General features: G+C 41.6%; 1 protein-coding gene and 2 non-coding genes across 3 annotated transcripts in view; all 3 read left to right on the top strand.

The window, feature by feature from the left end:
* LOC126278169 (phospholipase A1-like) overlaps positions 1-21,155 on the top strand; it is a 286,583-nt gene that overhangs the window by 70,075 nt on the left and 195,353 nt on the right. The window lies entirely within an intron of this gene.
* Positions 9,372-9,443, top strand: Trnaa-ugc (transfer RNA alanine (anticodon UGC)). Its single transcript has one exon. It is a non-coding gene; the product is annotated as a tRNA-Ala (tRNA).
* Positions 9,927-9,999, top strand: Trnar-ccu (transfer RNA arginine (anticodon CCU)). The gene has a single exon. It is a non-coding gene; the product is annotated as a tRNA-Arg (tRNA).

The raw sequence follows: 21,155 nt of genomic DNA, 5'->3' as shown, positions 1-21,155 counted from the left end.
CACAGGTGCTACATACTCTAGATTTATTTATTTATTTATTTGCATCCCCACGAAAATCATAGCAAGAGTTCGGCATTCTGCTAGGAAAACGTAAAAACATTTCTTTAGACATGATAAGGTTCATTCTTGTGGAGATACGACTTCCAGTTGAGATTTATTACATGGAAATCCATCTCCATACAGAAGTCTCAGTGTCGAAACATAATAGTTCTGTCATTGGGCCTGCTATCAAGTTTTTGAGAAGTTGCATTTATTTACTTCCCTTAGCCAGTGGGTTAGCTATGATTCATGTTGAATATACCTTTAGAATAATAAAAATACCATGCCTATATTTTCACATCTACAAAAATAACAGAAAAAGTTTGGTTAATAGCTTATAATCAACTGAGTATTGTTTCGAAATGATAGAAATGTAGGCAGTTTGTGCACGAAGCGCTCCACTCATGTGTGCGACGACTTTCCTCTTTGCAGCAACTCGCTCAGTTTATTAGACTTTGAATTTATTACTATGCTTTCTGTTAAATCCTGTGCTCTCATAATCATAGGTATTTATGAGTTGCTATTGTTGCACCAGTTGTTTACTTTTTGCAGTACATATGTCCTGAACCGGACGTCTTCTGTGACATCAACCGTTTTGCAGATTCAGTTATATATTGGTGATAAACCTAATGACATTAAGACGTGGAACACTTGATACCTATAAATAGATAAATCATTTTTAAATGATGTCATCTTGCTTTCAGCTGTTACAATTTTTATTGCATGGTGACATCCTTTTAAAAAAAATACAGAAGCTGTGGACCCGTATTACAAGACATTAATGGACATAAATAATTGCTTGCCGAAGAAATATGACTTCGAAAGAATTTTGAATCCCAGACAAGTTAATGTACCATGTAAAAATATATATTCAAAATTCAGATTTTACAGTTAGAACACAAAATAGTCTCTTGCGAGTTAGGATAGAATGAAAGAAATTAATTCAGTCACCGTAATATTGTATAACAGCTTAATTGGAACAACATTAGGAATTAATACCAGTAAAACCAAATAGCCTACTATGGTAAACTCAAAAAAAGAAAACTTACCTTTGAACAGGTGCACAAAAAATGGAAACATTGACGAAATCAGAACAAGAAAAAGGAAAATTTTGAGGAAAATAGTTTGCGGGATTTAAGATAAGAATACAGCGGAATGGAGAATATTAACAAAGATGAATATGATCTTTCATAGGGCACCAGACACTGTATACTAAATTATAGCTAGACGACTTCATTGGAGTGAACATGACTGCGAACTCCAGAAGAAAGGAAAATTTATCAAATAGCATAGAACATCCTCAAGGAAGACCATCTACTTCGACAGCGTCAGAGAAGACGAACATCTTACATGTAATGAATTGGAAAATTAAATGCTAGGATATAACTACCTGCAAAGCATTGTGACGTCAGCACTGAAGAGCTTTAATAGTTTGTGAAGCTTGCTAATAATAATAATAACAATAACAACACTGTATGCAGCCTTACACATGACGTTACGGATTTAAAGCAAAATCATGTCGTGTGGTCACTCAGTTTGGTGTAATTTTTAATGAGAACAAATCTGTAGCGTTGACAACAAAGTTGCCGGTTTAGCTACTTGTTAGCTAAATATAGCGCTTAAACGAAGCAAAATACTATAAAATGTTCAGTTTCGCCGAGAGCCATTTTTAGCTATAATTTTTAATTATTTTTAGCGTTTCTACTATTTCCTTGTTTCCTTTATTTTCATTACCCTACAGAGAGTGCTGACAAAAGGGAACTCTAATTTTTTAGCCTCAGATCACACTCTTGATACCATAACTGGTTTCAACTTTTTAGCTAGTCTTTGACAGAATATTTGAATGTGTTACACTATACTTTGACGATGTAGCGCACCTGATTTCAAATCATCTTATGATGATTTGTATAAAGATGAAACCAGTTAAGAAACCATCGGTGTGGTTTGAGACCCAAAAGTAAATTAAAGTCTTTCGTTCACAAGATGGTCTATCTAAGTACTGGAATACTCTCATGTTTGCTCACATTGTAGCCGGTCCCGGTGGCCGAGCGGTTCTAGGCGCTTCAGTCCGGAACGGCGCGACTGCTACGGTCGCAGGTTCGAATCCTGCCTCGGGCATGGATGTGTGTGATGCCCTTAGGTTAGTTAGGTTTAAGTAGTTCTAAGTTCTAGGGGACTGATGACCTCTGATGTTAAGTCCCATAGTGTTCAGAGCCATTTGAACCAAGTTCACATTGTAGTCGTAAATAATATGATTCTAAGTTCTAAATAAGGTAAGTATTAAACAAGGTAAGTATTAAAGATGGATCAAACATGCTAATAGGATGCCTCTGCCTCAGGGTCGTAATGGCGGAACATTACGTGAAAATTCGGAGAAAGTCTGAGAAGATACATTTCCTGCCCGCTACGGACCAGGAGATTATTGAGGACGTGTGGCAGGAACTATGTTTCGTATGACATTGTTCTAAATGACTTATCCGAAAATTACTTTGAGAATTTATTAGAAATAGGCCGATCATTTGATTCATTTGAATACTCGACTCAAACAAAACTACACTCATGTTCATAAATGAAGTATAATGCTCATACATGGTAAAATAACGCTCTGGTGGGCGGTTTGCGGGTTTAAATCACCTCGGGGTTGGATCATATGGTGCATTTGACCTGCGGTCGTCGCACGGTGGCGCTGGCAGCAGTCCACATAAGCAGAGGTGTGTTGGTGAATGTCATAGCACGGTGCAGCTAGTAAGTGTGCAGACGTTTTCAGACGTGCTAATGGTAACTGTGTGTTGAAAATGGCTCAAAGAACACATATTGATGACCTTATGGGGGGGGGGGGTAGAATAATAGGGCGACTGGAGGCTGGCCAAACACAGCAGGTCGTAGCACGGGCCCTCCGTGTGCCACAGAGTGTGATGTCAAGATTATGGCAACGATTCCAGCAGACAGGAAATGTGTCCAGGCGCTACAGTACGCGACCTCCACAGTGTACAACACCACAAGAAGACCGATATCTCACCATCAGTGCCCACAGACGGCCACGGAGTACTGTAGGTAGCCTTTCTCGGGACCTTATTTCAGCCGCTGGAACAGTTGTCTCCAGACACACACAGTCTACAGACGCCTGAACAGACTTGGTTTATTCCCCCGGAGACGTGCAAGGTGCATTCCACTGACCCCTGGTCACAGGAGAGCCCGTAAAGCCTGGTGTCAAGAACACAGTACTTGGTCATTGGAACAGTGATCACAGGTTATGTTCACGGATGAGTCCAGGTATTATAGTCTGAACAGTGACTCTCGCTGAGTTTTCATCTGGCGTGAACCAGGAACCAGATACCAACCCCTTGGTGTCCTTGAAAGGTACCTGTATGGAGGTCGTGGTTTGATGGTGTGGGGTGGGATTATGATTGGTGCACGTCCACCCCTGCATGTCTTTGACAGAGGAACAGTAACAGGTCAGGTGTGTCGGGACGTCATTTTGCACCAGAACGATCATACATCAGACAGAGAATAGGGAATCACTCCAAAAGACAACACATGGAACAATTCTGACAACACAATCACTGACTCGGATGCCTCAACAAACTCAGAACAAGACAATATTGATTCGTAGAATAATATAAAAATAAGAAGAATAATATAAAAGTATTTATTAAACATTATCCAACGAAAGAAAACGTGTAAAATGTATAAGGATTGTGACTATAGATATAATTGCTAAGTTTAACTTCTTAACGGCTTACATTACACAAATACACTGAGCTAAAGCTTCCAGGGGAGGAGAGGCTTGACGAACTTACGAGGCTCCTTTCCCACAGGAATAACCATGACATTGCCAGTAACCAACAGTAAAATTAATATGAGGAATGTATACTTATTTATTATCTTCAATGAAAAATTTTAAATAACATATTAATATCATTTGTACTTAGATCTAAGCAAATTGCTGCTCCATCTCGAACTGGCTCGAAGTTGTTTCGATGCCCTCCCACCTAGAACAGCCAGTTAGTGGGACACTTTCTTCCATTAAAAACCTGTCCTCTCATCTATTAGCTTCTTTTTAAATTTTAAAATTGTTTCTGTTTTCTTTTACTCAGTTTATGTTCATTTTATTCCAGTACCGACTCATTACTGATACACCTGTTTTATTGTTCAGAGAAAAAAAAAGGTAGGAATATGAAACAAAGTATTGTAATATGCAAACTTTTAAAAGGTACGACCTGCTTTTTAAAATAGGCAACAGCCCATTCAATATGCAGTAAATGAAATGAAAAAATAAAATGAATTCAGTTAACACATAGTAGAGAATCAATCAAAAGGCCGTTGCAGCATCACTAACATGGATGCTACGAAAGGTAGGAAAATATTTCTGCTTTGCATTAGAACGTTGGTAATTGAATGAAACGGTAGAATTTTACGCTAGAGTCCGGTTAAAGTCCTTTATTTAAGAATCATTGAATTCCGTCTGAACAGGTCTCGGAAGGCCGACCGACCGCCGTGTCATCCTCAGCCGATATGCGTCACTGGATGCAGCTAGGGAGGGCCATGTTGTCAGAATACCACTGTCCCGGCCGTTGTGAGCTTTCGTGACCGAAGAACCATACGTGGAAGAGATATATACAAATAGAAGTTAATCTTGCACACGATGTCCAACATAAAACCGGTACACTTGACGTACCGTTCACCCATCTCTAATCGAACTGCTTGTGAAATAGCAACACTGTCTCGCAAGTTGGCTGTGTGTTCGTGAGTCGGTTGTTGTGAGAAGCTCGTGTTCTTCAGTTGTTACTGAAATGTGGTAATTTGCATTAGAACAGCAACTTTATGCTGTGGAATATTTCATGAAGACTGGTTCCAACAAGTTATGTAAAGAAATGCCTCAGCGGAAGTGTCTTGGCAGCGAACTGAAACTATAGACATAATTTGCATGGACATTACGAGAAGTCCCCGCTAGGAGGTAAGGAGGATCTCAACTGTGAAAGTTGACGATAGCAAAACGAAAACAGAAGTTTTAAACTTCACCTTCAAGAAATCTGTGACGTAGGAAAATCGTTCAAACATACCGTCATTTGACCATCGGACAACGACTGCATGGACGACATAGTAAAAAGCAACCCTGGCGTAGAGAAACAAGATTTGAAAGCAAATAAATCCTCAGGTCCGGATGGAATACCAATTCGGTTTTTCGAAGAGTACTCCACAGCATTGGCCCTTTACTTAGCTTGTATCTATCGTGGATCTCTCGCCCACTTCAAAGTCCAAAGCGACTAGAAAAAAGCTCAGGTGACTCAATTACGTAAGAAGGGTGAAAGAACGGACCCGCAAAATCAATATCCCTAACTTCGGTTTGCTGCAGAACCCTTAAACATGTTCTCAGTTCGAATATAATAAATTTGCTTTGGACAGAGAAGCTTATGTCGACAAATCAGCATGGTTCTAGAAAGAATCGCTCATGCAAGACTCAGCTTACCTTTTCTCACGTGATACACTGCGAACTATGGATGAAGGGCAACAGGAAGATTCCATATTTCTACATTTCCGGAAAGCGTTTAACACGGTGCCCCAATGCAGGCTGTTAACGAAGGTACGAGCATATGGAATAAGTTCACAGATATGTGATATCTGTGATAGAACCCAGTATGTTGCCCTCGATGGCGAAAGTTCATCAGAGACAAGGGGTATTGTCAGGAGTGCCCCAGAGAAGTGAGATAGGTCCGCTGTTGTTCTCTATATAATAAATGATTTCGCGGACAGGGTGGGCAGCAATTTGCGGTTGTTTGCTGATTTTGCTGTGGTGTACTGTCAGGTGTCAAAATTGAATGACTGTAGGAAGCTAGAAGGCGAGAGCCGTTGTGGCCGACCGGTTCAAGCCGCTTCAGTCTGGAACCGCGCGACCGCTACGGTCGCAGGTTCGAATGCTGCCTCGGGCATGGATGTGTGTGATGTCCTTAGGTTAGTTAAATTTAGGTAGTTCTAAGTTCTAGTGGACTGATAAGCTCAGATGTAAGTCCCATAGTGCCCAGAGCCATTTTTTTAGAAGACGACATAGACAAAATTTGTAGTAGGTGTTATGAATGGCAGCTATATCTAAATGTGCAAAAATGTGAGGTAATGCGGATGAGAAGGAAGAACAAATCTGTAATATTCGGTTGCAGTATTGCCAGTGTCCTGCTTGACACAGACACATCGTTTAAATATCTGGGCGTAACGTTGCGGAGCGATATGAAATGGAACGAGCATGTGAGAATTGTGGTAGAGAAGGCGAATGGTCGACATCGTTTTGTTGGAGAATTTTAGGAAAGAGTAGTTCATGTGTAAAGGAGATCGCATATAGGAAGCTGGTGCGATCTGTTCTTGAGTACTGCTCGAGTGTTTGAGATCTGTACCATGGCAGACTGAAGGAAGACATTGAAGCAATTCAAAGGCTGGCTGCTACAATTGTTACCGGTAGGTTCGAGCAACACTCAACTGTTACGGAGATGCTTTGGAAATTCAAGTGGGAATCCCTGGATGGAAGGTGACGTTCTTTTCGGGAAATACTATCGAGAAAATTTAGAGAACCGGCATTTGAAACTGACTGTACTCCCGCCAATATTCATTGCGCGTAAGGACAACAAAGATAAGATGCAAGATATTAGGGCCCACGTGGAGGCATGTAGATGGACGTTTTTCCCTTCTATTTGCGACTGGAACAGGAAAGAAAGTGACTAATAATGGTACAGGGTACCCTCCGCGACGCACCGTATGGTGGCTTCGTTGCGGAGTGTCCATGTTGATGTAGATGTTGATTCGCAGCGTGTTGGTGTATCTCGTACACTGCCATCGTGCATTAAAAGATATGAAACTAAAAGTCTATCGTGTTCGTGGAAGAGTTGAAATTTATCAGGAAAAAGAGTTCATAATTGTAACTGACTGTTAACATCAGCTGCTAACGGTTACTTGGACTCTTTACCTTACTTCATGCCAGATGAGGCCTGGATTCGTTTGTCAGTCCACGTAGGAGTTGTCAGAAGAGGCCTCTGGCCCCCAAGGTCCACAGACGTACCATCATGTGATTTTTGTTTATGGGGCACACTGAAAAGCAAAGTGTATGCTTACAATCCTCGCCAATAGACAATTTAAACGGTACGTTACTAGAGATATTAATAACATGACGCTTGTAGAATTACAGCGTGTTGATGGTAGCGTCATTACACGAAGTCAGCAATACCTGGATGCATATGGCCACCACTTCCAGCATGTCTTATAAACAGGCACCTACATGTTTTTTAACGTTACTATTATCTATTTTTTTCAGTTCTTGAGACGTACCTGTTTTATGTGGCACACCTTACATATTTCGCAATTTGTTTGTGCATTCATTCACATATTGTGTACCGTACTATAAATCCCAAACAAGAATTTAAAACATGCAAGTGCAATTTCAGTGTCTTTCATGTTCTTGCTACAATGAATGGCACTATCCTCAGTCATTTCCTACTGAAAGTACCAATAAATAATTTCATTTGGTTTCTCATCTTAAATCGATATTTTTCGTTTCCGTCTCAATACAGTGGTAGTTAAAGGAACAGAACTGGACGTTGGAAAGTTTTTTTAAGATTCACTTTAAATTTCTCCAAACGTGCATCCATGCCCATTATTCAGCTACTGGCATGTATCAAATTCTTTCAGGAGAGAAATATGGTGTGAGTGTATGAAGTACCTTGGAGAAGGAGACTCAAAAGGGTTTGCAAATATGTTGGAACTTGAAACATATGCCATATGTAAACAGTTTCAAGACTGAAATCGTAGAGTGTTAGAAATATACAAATGAGGATGATTACACACTTACATAAATTGGTAAGGAATATAAAAAGAAAAAAGCTGAGTGATGGCAAATGTATAGATGGTCGTGGTCATCTTGTAAAGGAAGAAGTAGACAATCTGCAGCTCTTTTATGGTTAAGCCATAAGAAGGATTCAGTGTGATAGAGGCCACGAGGAAAGTAGTTTGGCCTACCTTTTTCCATAAAGCCTCTGCAGAATGGTAATCCACACCACGCACTTGTGACAGTGGCGTAGAATCGTGGTATAGATTCAGAAAAGCACATGGAAACTGGTGATGTTCATGTGCACCATTACTCCCCGCCATCTACAGAAAGTTGGTGTGAAGTTTTAGAGTTTCTAGGAATATGAGTTCAATATGAAACAATCACTGTTGACAATTGACTCCATTAGAATGACCAAAGCTAAAAACTGTCTCCCTCTGACAACTAAAGAAGTCAGAATAACAGGGAGAAACAAGAAAAGAAAATGCAAAAAATGTAAAACTTTGTATAGAATCACTTCCAGTATGTAAGATGCACGAAATTATATTTCGTGTCAAAACACTGATGCTGCCATCTACTTTTTCTCTGTTTTTCTTTGCAGTACTGAGTGAAGTCCAAGGAATTACAGAAAAATGAGCTATACTATCATTGGTGTCTTTTATACCGTAATTTTAATGACATTCTTTGTGAAAATTTTGTAAAATATACGTTTATTTACTATCTTATTGTAACTAGCAAATATAGTATGTAACAGTCTGCCGATAAATGCAATTATACATAAATTGATATATATCACTTTATTTTTGCTATGTATATATAAGCTTTCTTGTATTACAAATACAATCATCATAAATTCATATATATCACTGTAGTTTCTCAATGTATATGTAAGTTTTATGTAAACATGACGTGTCCAATGTTGTAAGAAATGTTTCACAGACAAGTAAAGCACAAGAACAAAAAAAAAAAAAAAAAAAAAAATAGACTGCCAATCAACAACAGCGAATATACATACAGTGCCGATTAATTACAAGAAAGTAAATATTTCTAGCATAAAAATTTTCATACAAATAACATGATTTTGGTCTACCTTTTAGATAGACGTTTTGTTAATGTGTACTTAAACTTTTAATCATTGCAAATAGCATATCCTTTTACGTATGGATAAATTTTGAGTTACAGCCATGTAAACTGTATGAAATATCATAGCATTTTCCAGGCATTCATAGGGAAGTGATCTTAATTGCTGAATCCCTTACCTCTACATGCAATGGCAATTGCGTGCAATGTAAAAACTATTTAACTTGTACTGCTGCAGCGGCATCTCTATTTCTATGTATGTAGGTTGGAATTTTTTCTGGTACACCAGTCATTATGTAAATTGGAAATTTTGTTGATGTACAGCTAAAACTTTTAAAAAGTACACCATAAAGGACATGAGACTCATGTTTAAGAAAAAATAAAAGAAAAATGGAACAGAGAAAAGATATAGTAGTGTGGAAAGTCCGCCAACAAAGTCCACGGCGGGGATGTAGCTCAGTGGTAGAGCGTTCGCTTTGCATGTGAAAGGCCCCGGGTTCGATCCCCGGCATCTCCACAAAGTTTTTTACACTACGAAATGCCGTGCGATTTATTGTGTCACTGGGTTCTTTCAATAACCATACTTATTTATGCATTATTTTGAACATAATTCTATAGATTAGTGATGCATATGGAAGCAGAGGATGTATCCAAAAATAAAAATATCGTTGTATGAAGCTAATAATATGTTTTAGGATATATTATCAGTGTTAGTTTTACTGCGTTAAGTTGCTACCACACGGGTCAGGAACGGACGGTCAGTCGTTCGGAACCTACTGTGCGTCGCATATGGGCTGTGTACCGGCATGCAGACGGGAGATATAAGCGCGAACAGTTAACACAGCGCGCCTATTTCGCAATTTACAGTTTTTTTTAATTGCCCAAATGCGAGCTAGACGATCATTCACCCGCTAGCATGTTACATTTTACATGTATGCATTAAAGCAAACGAAGTTGTATCACGGTATAACACACGCAAGGTGGAAACAGATCTGCGTCGGCCCCTGTGGCCTAATGGATAAGGCATCGGTCTCCTAAACCGGGGATTGTGGGTTCGAGTCCCACCAGGGGTACGAAAATTTTTAATTCGTAAACAGATATGATCTGATAGCACTCATCTTAACTAGAGCATTCGATTGCTTCAAAAATTTAATGAAGGTTATAAAGTACGTAGAAGTAGACACCCAGATGTTAAGCGGTTTGAGCTGCGCCACTTATGTTTTTCCCGAGACGGTTGCAACGAGCAAGTGTTCTATCGAGTCTGTTGTTGGGAGAACGCCGTAGACAAATAAAAGTAATATTCCCAATAAATTCAACTGTCTATCAAGCTTTAAGTAAGAAATTTTGGTGGGTGAATAAACCTTGGAGAATTATTTAATATAGTGAAGAAATACATCGGCTTCTAGAAATTTTTATGTAACACTAGTAACAAAATGGCTCTGAGCGCTATGGGACTTAACATTTGAGGTCATCAGTCCCCTAGAACTACTTAAACCTAACTAACCTAAGGACATCACACACATCCATGCCCGAAGCAGGATTCGACCCTGCGACCGTAGCGGTCACGCGGTTCCAGACTGTAGCGCCTGTGAGGTTTCCCGCTTAATGAAGTTCAGAACCATAGCTACGGTACGAATATCTTTGTTTAGCAACGTCAATAACCATCAGTTTTCGTGTAGTTTTCGAAAAATATTGTGAATTGTAGCCAATTTAGTATCAGGTCATCTCTAAATTGTCTTGCCGTGTGATTGCAGTGTCAACACATTCCTGAGCAGCGCTCCGGCAAACGAATGCGACAGCGTAATCGGCGGCAGAAGGAGTGACTTCAGACAGCCGTTCGCTGTTTCACCGTCTCCCTGGTTGTTTCTCGCGAGTTTGTAGCTTAGTTCTGTACATGCTTTTAGTTTGTTTTCTTGTTTAGTACTGTTTTGGAGCTTGAAGATTGATCTTTCTATGTGTAATTTTTCTAGATGAATACGATTTCTCGTAGAGATTCTATCAGGTTGTCGTTCAGTCGTGAATGTTCTAAGTCGAGTTCACATGAAATTCATAAGTTTGTCACTGGAGAGCCATGAAGACCCTTAACTCCAAAATTCGAATTCTAGTGCCGCAGATTGCTCCTATGGTTTACGTCAAGTTATCGGATAACGAATTGTGTTGTAGAAAAATTGGGAGCACTTTAAAGTTCACTCACGTGGTTGGGAATATTAGTGAGATGAAGATGTCGCATGCAGGAATGGGCTTCGGTACTGCCCGGATGTCTGAGTTGCCTTTTGAGATGCCACCTGATCAAATTAGCCGGGCGCTTAGTCAATATGTGCGTGTATAGTTAGTTACTGAGAAGAGGTGGGGTAGCCGTTTCCCACTGCCTTTGCTGAACGGCGTTCGCGAGGCGGAAATTGATTTGGTAAAACACATCCCGTCATTCATCACTGTGTCAGGCTACAGAGCACTGGTCGTGTTTGATGGATGTCCAAGAACGTGCGCCATTTGCGATTGTCCAGATAACGTTCGCGCAGAGTGCCCAGCTGCCGCCCGGCGACGACGCGACTCACCCAGCCGTTCCGGCCGTAAACATTCCGCCGACGTAGACAGGCGCGGCCGTGGCCGCAACTCGAACGACCTTCGCGCGGGACAGCCCTCCCGAGGAACAGACTCAGCAAGTACACTGAACGGCACCTGTCACCTCCCAACAGAAGACTGCAGATACACCGTCGTTCGCTACACTAGTTGACAATCAATGCTAGTAGACACACCTGTCACAGATGCGACTCTCGTCTCATCCGTGGTGCATACCGTAACTCAGCTCCCTCTGCCATATGTTAATCAGGCTGTTCCCCGGAGGAGGCACGTACATCTACGAATACGGAAGGTGCCTTTATAACATTCATTGTTAAACCTAGTGGCCCAAATTTACAGAAACCTTTCACGGACACAGCGCCAAGTACAGAAAGTGAATCTGCGTTGTACTAGCCGAGCGGTCGAATTCGCTGCGGTCATGGACTGTGCGGCTGGTCCCGGTGGAGGTTCGAGTCCTCCCTCGGGCATGGGTGTGTATGTTTGTCCTTAGGATAATTTAGGTTAAGTAGTGTGTAACCTTAGGGACTGATGACCTTAGCAGTTAAGTCCCATAAGATTTCACACACATTTGAACTTTTTTTTTAAATCTCTGTTGTCTTACGATTCCGAATCAACTTTGAAACATAAGAAGGAAAGACGCATAGGTCATCCAAGGCAGAAACGTTGGCTCCTAGAACAAGAAGAAACTGTCACATACGCAACAAAACTAGACAGAACCTTCTCGCGCAGTTGATTGCCGCAAGAACAAAACACGAGACACGCTAATAGCAAAGCCAGTGAGAGTGTTTCTGGTGCTGATACTGGTGCGGAAGGACGAACAAACGACGGAGCAATTGCCAAAACTGTGAACCGTGAGAAAATGTAAAAGTGGACCATAATATGGACTGGGCAATGGTATTGAAGGAGAGGATGTTTCGATGCAGGCCACGGCGAGTAAAACGGTGCCGACAGACGTCATAGGCGCAGTTACTTCAGGAAAGAATCGTCCTCTCTCTAACTCCGTTGTTCGAATGTCAGTTCAGCGTTCACTCTCATATGCCACCATGAAGTACCCCTTGTCACTTGAATCATGGAGGTTTGCGTAATTACTGACAATTTATTCCCTTCATCCTCTACAACCATGGATCAAACATGTAGTATAACAATCTTAAACATCAGTAGAATGCAATCTCCGGTGACAGTAAGTGTTTTGGAGGAGCTTCTTTATGAATCAGACACGAATGTGGCAATATTACAAGAAGTAAATCTTATGAATTGCGGATTCCAGGCTATCAAGAGATCTTAAATTGGCAACCAAAAATTCAAGTGGGATAGCCTTCCTAGTTAGAAAAGGCATACCTGTTGCAAATGTAAAATATTTATAATCATGGAGAGGGATTAGTTGTCAGATTTTGGATTTTACATTTATTAGTATTTATGTCCCGTCTCGTAATAATTCCAAGTAGGAACGGGCCGTGTTCTTTAAACAAGAGCTTTTGTACCTTCTGAATGATGATGTCGAACACATGAAAATAGGCGGCGATTGGAACTGTGTACTTAGTAACAAGGACCAGTGGTCAGCTTCAATTTTTCTCGCGAACTCTCTGATTTAGTTAAAAATCTCCAAATGAAGGATGTCTGGGAACTCATATATCCATCTACTGTCAAGTTTACCTTTCTCAACAATGTGTCGGCAAGCCGTCTAGATAGAATATACACACATCAAGAAAAGTTTTGCGGCTCCTCGGTTTCGAGCGTTTCGGAACCTGTACAGAAAAGTGGAACAGAGATCAACATAAACATCACTTCCGCCCTTCTTATGACTCATGAAAACCACACATTGCATGTTGTACCACCATACAGCGAGACCTTCAGAGGTGATGGTCCAGACTGCTGTACGTCGGTACCTCTAGTACCCAGTAGCACGCTCTTTTGCATTCACGCATGCCTGTGTTCGTCGTGACATACTGTCCACAAGTTCATCAAGGCACTGTTGGTCCAGATTGTCCCACTCCTCAATGGCGATTCGGCGTAGATCCCTCAGAGTGGTTGCTGGGTCACGTCGTCCATAAACAGCCCTTTTCAATCTATCCCAGGCATGTTCGATAGGGTTCATGACTGGAGAAGACGCTGGCCACTCCAGTCGAGCGATGTCGTTATCCTGAAGGAAGTCATTCAGAAGATGTGCACGATGGGGACGCGAATTGTAGTCCATGAAGACGAATGCATCGTCAATATGTTGCCGATTTGGTTGCACTATCGGTCGGAGGATGGCATTCACGGGTCGTATCACGAAAGTAATTTTTGCATAATGTGTCAGATCCAACTAACATAGCTCGTTGAAACTTGGACCATATGTGGAAAGAATTGCTATAGTAAAGTGCAGATTGTTGTAAGTGCCACACTATACGTTTCTGTATGAAATTTAGCCCAACTTTACCTCCCACTCTATAAAAAGTCTAAATATGTCCCCACCAACTGTTGTGCAACTTAAACTCGTATGCTAACCTTTTACTAAACAGAACCTAATTTTAACTGAAGTGTAACTGGTCAGAATACAACATGTCTTTATATTAAATACACATCTGGAGAAAACAATTATCTGGCCCTAATCAAATTTCCATTTACTTACCTCGCTTCTTGAAAACATTGTTGCAGATTTTTCGAAAGCAGCAGGCAAGCAGGCAGCGGCTAAGCTAGATTTCCATTTTTAAATAAAATTTCCAAACAATATTCAAACTGTTACATATTTTATGGTGTAGTGTCGTAATGCGTAATGATAAACCTTCTTCAAACAACGTAATGAGGAGAGTAACCATTTCTATGAAATGATGTTCCAAGACAACGATTTTTTACTGAAGCATGTATTAAGGAAGACAGGTTAAAATTTCACGTGATCTTCACACTTAACATTGGTATGAACAATACTAAGCTTAAAAAAGTGAACAATGATTTGAAAAGGGTACAATGTTAAAATAGAATTTCTGTAAAAACCAAAGAACTGTTGATATCTAAACGCATGACTCAAGCTCTGAGCGCCGGCCACGGTGGCCGAGCGTTTCTAGTGCCTTCAGTCCGGAACTGCGCGACTGCAACGGTCGCAGGTTCGAATCCTGCCTCAGGCATGGATGTGTGTGATGTCCTTAGGTTAGTTAGGTTTAAGTAGTTCTAAGTTATAGGAGACTGATGACCTCAGATGTTAAGTCCCATAGTGCTCAGAGCCAAGCTCTGAGCAAGTTAACTGGCTGACAATAATTATTCCCACACATTAGCTGCGCAGTGCTGCACTCTTATCCTCAAAGCTATTCTCTTGAAAAATTGTACATTATTCAAAATTTATATTCCCTTCGCTTTCCAATATATACATCATATTCATCCTTTACAATAAATTTTTCTTCATGTAACAGATTCAGTGATAAGTCAACAGAGCACTAACACATTTCGACTAAGAACGTATCAGACTGCGCAGAGGCAAAAGACTGTGCCACAACAAGACCAAAGATTGTTTAACGGTAACACAACTTGCTAATGACATGCCTGCCTTACAAGGTAACTGAAATACGCAATGAACGAACAGAAATGACAGTTTTATTCAAAGCTAATAGTTACGTTTAACTCACCGTGATTCATGTGCTCTCCTGAAAATTATAAAATGCGAGACGTGGTTATTAATTTTGTGTGTGATCACCATGGATGGGTTCCCACGCTGGCCAAAGTTTTGGTGAGGATTTTTTTTGGTGGGGCGTTGCATCCTCCACCAACGCAGCTGACAACTGCTGGACGATCGTTGGTGCACGTCAGTTTTATGCAGTACATTTCCCCAACGCATCCGGTACGTGCTCAGTGGAATTTAAGTAGGGGGGAACGTACAAGTCCTCTCGCTCCAAGGGTGTGTGATCACTACGGCAGTGCATGCCCTTGAACATGCTCCCACGCCGGCCACAATATGAGTAAAGGGTTCTGGTCGTAGAACATACCATTCCTCCACCAGCGGGGCTGACAACTACTGATTGGTCCTTGGTGCATGATGACGTGCTTCAGTACGACCTCCCAACGCATCGCACACCCACCTTATGGGATTTTAAGTCGGGGAACGGGCAGGCCAGTCCAGCAGCTTTACCGCCTGCGCTGTTCGGTGCGGTCGCGCATTGTCATCCATGACAGTGAAGTCAGGGTAGAAACCATCATCGAAAAGACTTCAAACACGTGGTGGTCAGCAGGCCCATGCAGCATTATGCCGTCCCGCACCATCACACCTGGGCCCCAGAAACGATCGTATTCGACAATGTTGTACGTACCCTCATATGGCGAGAGGTGCGGGCGCCCAACATTGTCGAATATGATCGTCATTGACATGTGGCCGTTCACCAGTGAACTGTTTCATCATGAAGTACACCGGGAGAAGCTCAAGAATACCAAATTGAAGTGAGTTGCAAGAGACGAGTGGAGATTTTTGCCAGCAAGAAAAATAATTTTATTTGCAGTTAATGAGAATAACTACAATTTTTTTAAAAATGTTTCTACACAATGTACAACTGAAAATCTCATTCCGTCTGCTAATCAACACCAACTCTGAAGATACATTTCCATGTTGATTGCTGGGTCTGTCTATTCAGATTAGCTTCTTTATTTTTGAGTAATACACTTTCGCTGCGAACTTGTTAAATGGTAACTGCACTGTTTTCTGAAGCTGGAAACTACTGCCATAAATTAAATTTCCTTTGTGCATTACGGCGGCCCAATATCGGCGTTCAAGGCTATAAAAGTAAAGGCAAAGATCAAAGATAGTGCAGTATGTGTAATGGGTCACCCTCCCCTAACATTATCTTTTCTTACAGAAAAAACCGATACCATGTATACGATCGGTTCTTGTATAGGTGAATATTATATCAGCTGTCTAACTGAATGAACTTCATATAATTTTGTATACGATGTGTTACGTTTCAGGATAAAGTGTATAAAAGGAAATTAGTTAGTACTTTGTACGTGCAGTTAAAATTACTCATCTTTTAAAAATTACGAAATTTCTGGTATACTTAAAATTCATATTATTAATTTCGCAATCTAACGGTAATTATTAAACTTATTTCCGGATTCATTTATAAAATGATGTTATATCTTGGTGATGATACTTCTTTTGTCAAGAAACTTTGCAAACTCTTTTGCTTTGTGAACTTTTTGGAATGTAATTAGCACCGTAGAATGTTAGTAGTAGTGTTCATGCCTTTTATGGAAGTAGGCCAATTTCTAATTTTTTCAACAAGAATGTGAATTAGTCTTCTGAAATGGAGATTTTAAAGTCTGTGTGATATAAAAGAATGGGATAAAATAAAAAAGATATTCATAGCAACAGGCAAATCATCATTTATTTAGTTCAACAAGAACCGGCAACGTTATAAAAATTACAGCCTCAAGAATGTACCCTAGACGCAAGTCTTGGAGCCATAAACAACGAGATAATGAAGATAACTAAAACGTTTTTCTTTTGTATATCTTACGCCTGTGGAAGCTTTTGAAAATAATGAACAGGCTAAGAGGGATTTAATGGTGATGTGTAAGAGAGTAAGATTACATACGACATCATTATAGAAGTGTATCTTAAATCAACACCGTTACTCCTTATTAGATAATGGAGAGAGGGAAAGATGAATTCTTATTTCCGTACATATCGTGTCTCCAACTCACCGTTCAGACCGGTGACCTGCTCATCAGTGACCCAGATTACGAAAAGTACATTTAGCTGGAGATAGCAGCTCGTGTTAAATTTGAGAAAACTCAATGGTTGTGGCTCCTCCGTAGCCTTTAGATATTTTACACTGACACCTACACATCGCAAGCCAGTTTGCGCTATATGGCAGAGGGTACATTGTGTAAAACTGTCACTACCACCCCCCCCCCCCAACCCCCCGCCCCCGCCTTTTTTCCTGTTCCAGCTGCGGGTGGTTGGCGGGTAGACGGGAAGAGTGGCTGCAGGTTATCCTTCGTGTTGGCTCGAATCTTTTGTTTTTATCTTCATGGTCTTTTCGCGACATATACTTAGGAAGAATCAAAACACTGGAATGTACCGTCCCGAAACTTGAACAGTAAAACACACCGTGATGCAGAACGCCTCTGTTGCAGCGTCTGCCACTGGAGCTGGTCGATCATCTCCACGACACGTATGTGCTGTACCTGTAACGAAACGCGCTGCTCTTCTTTGGATCTTCTCTATTTGCAATGTTTTCTTCAGGCAGTTGTTATGTTTGCGGAAACTCATGAGACTTGGCTCCATTAGAACAGTCAATGTGCTACCGGTTTCGGTCAACGACAATCGTTTGGCATGAAAACTTGTCTGCTGCAATTTACATCTCACTCCTGTTGGACCATAAAGTCGCATTAACTGTGAATTTCTTGAATAATAGTACAGAAGAACAATAATTTTCCCTCGACAGCAACCTTCATCATGCATACACAACAAGAAGATGTGTTGTGTCCTCGTAAACTGCCAGTGATCGATGAATTAGTCAACAGATTAGTAAAAGACCCAGAAAAGTTCATGTAAGCACCAGTACCGTTGAGTTTATCTAACAAACTGCGTGAATTAATTTAGAAAAGCAAGACTAACTTTAAACTAATGACTTCGCTGTTCCCTCGTCACAACACACGCAAATGCGGCTCATACTTTTCATCATTTTAAAACTCATGTGCAGAGGATGGTTTCAGTAATAGATGAAAGCTGTAAATACAACCGCAGCACCTCTGATCATCTCTAGTATGAAATCATCCCTCACTGCAGCTTTAAGGAGAAGGCGTCTGTCCCTGCTACGATCCAAGAAGAAAAGAAGAAGAAGAAGAAGAAGAAGAAGAAATTTTCCCTGTGGAGAACTAAGGCGAAGTATTTCCTTTCTGTAGATCGAAGACGAGATGTGAATTTGCCCTCATCCTCAAAATTTTGCTGGTTCTGCCAGCATCGGATTCTAGCTGGTTAGTCGGGGTAGACCTTCCGAATTCTGACCAATGAAAAATTTATAACAATAGTAACAGTGTCCCCTTTCCTAAGGAATTTGGTTCAAATGGCTCTGAGCACTATGGGACTTAACTTCTGAGGTCATCAGTCCCCTAGAACTTAGAAGTACTTAAGCCTAACTAACCTGAGGACATCACACACACCCATGACGAAGACAGGATTCGAATCTGCGACCATAGCGGTCGCGCGGTTCCAGACTGTTGCGCCTAGAACCGCACGTCCAACCAGGCCGGCCTAAGGAATTTGCTAAGATAATCTAGTAATATACTTTTCTCTCTTAAAGTGGGACAAAAAGCTCTCTCTCACCACGCGAGCAGTTTCACTTTTCTGCCAATGATAGTGGCTGCGCGTACGAATCTCCATCCTCGCTACGAAAACAATTTTGTTGAACCAGCCTGGGACACTCTTACAAAACTTAAACATCAACTGCTGCTGAACTCATTCCAGACCAACAGATTCTTCTCGCTCTCACTGTGTCGTGTTTTTCGATCCCCTTGCAGATGTGTGTCGTTTTTGGAGGCGTTCGTTAGACTGTGGCTCACAATGCCAGTTTGCAACTTGTCGAGTTCGGCCTTGTCGTTCCTCCTGTGGCCGACTCCGGGGGCCGTGCCGTCTCAAAGAACATCACTGTGCCTTTTAGCGAAAGAACAGCTTCTGCCATTGTACCCCTGCCTTCTTCACTTTCCCACAGTCGGCCAACAGACCCAGCTGACAGGAAAACATAACAGCTCCTTCACCGAAGAAATCGAACTAAGAAGTACTTAATAGATTTGCAGTCATTGGTGGATATTTCCGTTACGCTCGCACTATCATGCGCCATTTAACTTGAATTGATTTGGTAGTGCAATTGGGCTATCAATTAAATTACGGAGCAGTTTTGGAAAAACTCTCCAACAACACATTTTCACTACACTGGTGGCGAAAAATATCGCAAGCCCCAACTCCTCTCTCCCCCCCCCCCCCCCCCCCCAAAAATAGTGTAGAGTAACGGATTTTGTTTAGGTAACATATTTAAGTGATTAACATTGCAAGATAACAGGTTAATATAAGCGCAAGATAAGCCATTGCAAATGAGAAATTCTGTTACGTTAATAACCGGTGTAACAGCGAGAATGTCGAAAGCAAGCATGCAAACACGCGTGCGTTGTGTTGTACATGTGTCAGTTTATGGGAAGGAGTTCCATGCCTGTTGCACTTGGTTGGTCAATCAGGGTGGGTTGATGCTGTTTGCGGATGACGCTGGTGGAGGTGTCGTCCGATGATGTCCCAAATCGACTGCAAACAGATCTGGTGATCGACATGGCCAAGACAACATGTCAAAGTGGTTCAAATGGCTCTGAGCACTATGGGACTTAACTTCTGCGGTCATCAGTCCCCTAGAACTTAGAACTACTTAAACCTAACTAACCTAAGGACATCACACACACCCATGACGAAGACAGGATTGGAACCAGCGACCGTAGCGGTCGAGCGGTTCCAGACTGTAGCGCCTAGAACCGCTCGGCCACCCCGGCCGGCACAACATGTCGATACTTTGTCGGGCATGTTGGGTTACGATAGCAGTTTGTGGGCGAGCATTTATGGTCAGCTACAGAGGCAGCTTGGCTCAGTATTTCTGCAGTGGACTTCCAACGATTTGATGAGTTCACGCCACATCGAGTTACTGCACTACGCCGGCGAAAGGAGGTCCAACAGGATATTAGGAGATATCCCATGACTTTCGTCATCTCAGTGTATTGGCGTGAATTAACCGTATCCAATTATCCAAATCTGTCACTTTTATCCAACACCTCCCCCAACTAGTAATGACCTCCCCCCCCCCCCCCCCCCTCTCTCTCTCTCTCTCTCTCTCTCTCTCTCTCTCTCTCTCTCTCTCTCTCTCTGTGTGTGTGTGTGTGTGTGTGTGTGTGTGTGTGTGTGTGTGTGTGTGTGTGTGTGTGTGTGTGTGTGTGTGTGTGTGTGTGTGTGTGTCTGTGTGCGTGCGTGCGTGTGTGCGTGTGTGCGTGTACTGACCAAGCCCACACTCACTAATCTGCAGCACTTGCAAAGATGTACCTCCAGACTTCAAACACACCTCAGCATCACGACGGCTGCCGGCAGATTTTTAGATTTCGCGTGTTCGGAACCGTTCTACGTAATTATTTAAAATATATACAGTAGTACTTTTCAGTCATTCAGAAACAGGATCATAATGTAGTCATTCTCATTGTCTGTTTCCTGCTCCTTCTTACAGCGTTTCTGTAAGGCGCTGATTGCTGGTTGGACGTAACTTTTCCTACAATGGATGCTGCATACAGCGGCCATCACAGGGAAATTTTTCGCCCTTAAAATCGGTCTAGTCGACTCCGAGCATCAAGCATTTAGGATGATTAGGGAAATCCCATATCATCATCTTCACGCACAAGGAAACCTCCGCTATCCCTGCAAACGGAAACTAGCCCATGCGACTAGAATAGCGAACACGGCCAGGCCAGGAAATGATATGTTACAGGGTTTCATGGTTCCTGTCCAGTTGTCACAAATGTATGTAGTTAGCTAGCTGTGAGGCGCCCATCTATTGCGCAGAAATAGTCTTTGTATGAAGAAAAAGAAAAGAAAAACAGCAACTAGATCGCATTGCTACATTTATAAAATTTCTATCCCAGGCTCCTCCGAAATCCTTCT

This window comes from Schistocerca gregaria, chromosome 6 (assembly GCF_023897955.1).
Source record: "Schistocerca gregaria isolate iqSchGreg1 chromosome 6, iqSchGreg1.2, whole genome shotgun sequence".
Lineage (NCBI taxonomy): Eukaryota > Metazoa > Arthropoda > Insecta > Orthoptera > Acrididae > Schistocerca > Schistocerca gregaria.
Note: the sequence above shows the minus strand (reverse complement) of the source record. Positions and strands in the feature narration are given on the sequence as shown.